Source organism: Lipotes vexillifer, unplaced genomic scaffold (assembly GCF_000442215.2).
Source record: "Lipotes vexillifer unplaced genomic scaffold, Lipotes_vexillifer_v1.1 scaffold729, whole genome shotgun sequence".
NCBI classification, from domain to species: Eukaryota; Metazoa; Chordata; class Mammalia; order Artiodactyla; family Lipotidae; genus Lipotes; species Lipotes vexillifer.
The window spans coordinates 402,743-403,288 of NW_006780914.1; positions in this window are offsets into that span (position 1 = coordinate 402,743).

Sequence of the window (546 nt, forward strand, 5' to 3'; positions counted from 1 at the left end):
TGCTCCCTGTTCTTCCTGGCCTGTCCTGCCTTTCTGGATTTTACACTTTTTTTAGATGGCCTTTTTGACCGGGGGGGGGGGGGGGGGAGGGTGTCCCAAACATTACCCACCGCCCCGCCCCTCGCTCCAGCATCCCTAGAAGAGCCCCTGCCACAGTGCAGGCGTAGGGGGAGGCAGGGGCTGGCGACCCTGGAACTTGGATACGATCCTCACTCCTGTGCTTTCGTTTTGGAAAAAATGAATTCGAGGAATCCTCAGTCAATGTGATTTATCCAAAGGAGCAGGGACACGTTTTCCTCTATTGCTAACACTGAAGAGGGCCGTTGAAAAGAAAAACGTAAACGAAATACCTTAACTTTCTCTTGAATTAAGTTATAAGTGGCAGGAATTGTGTTCATGCACAAATCCCTTAACATGCAATGGCCATTTAGGACACTTGTTAACTGTTTTTCTGGTTCTAGTCTTAAATAGACCCGAGTTTTCTCGCTTCTTGGCTCCTAGTGTACTTTATGTGTGCTGTCCACTTTCGTGTATATTTTAAATGTT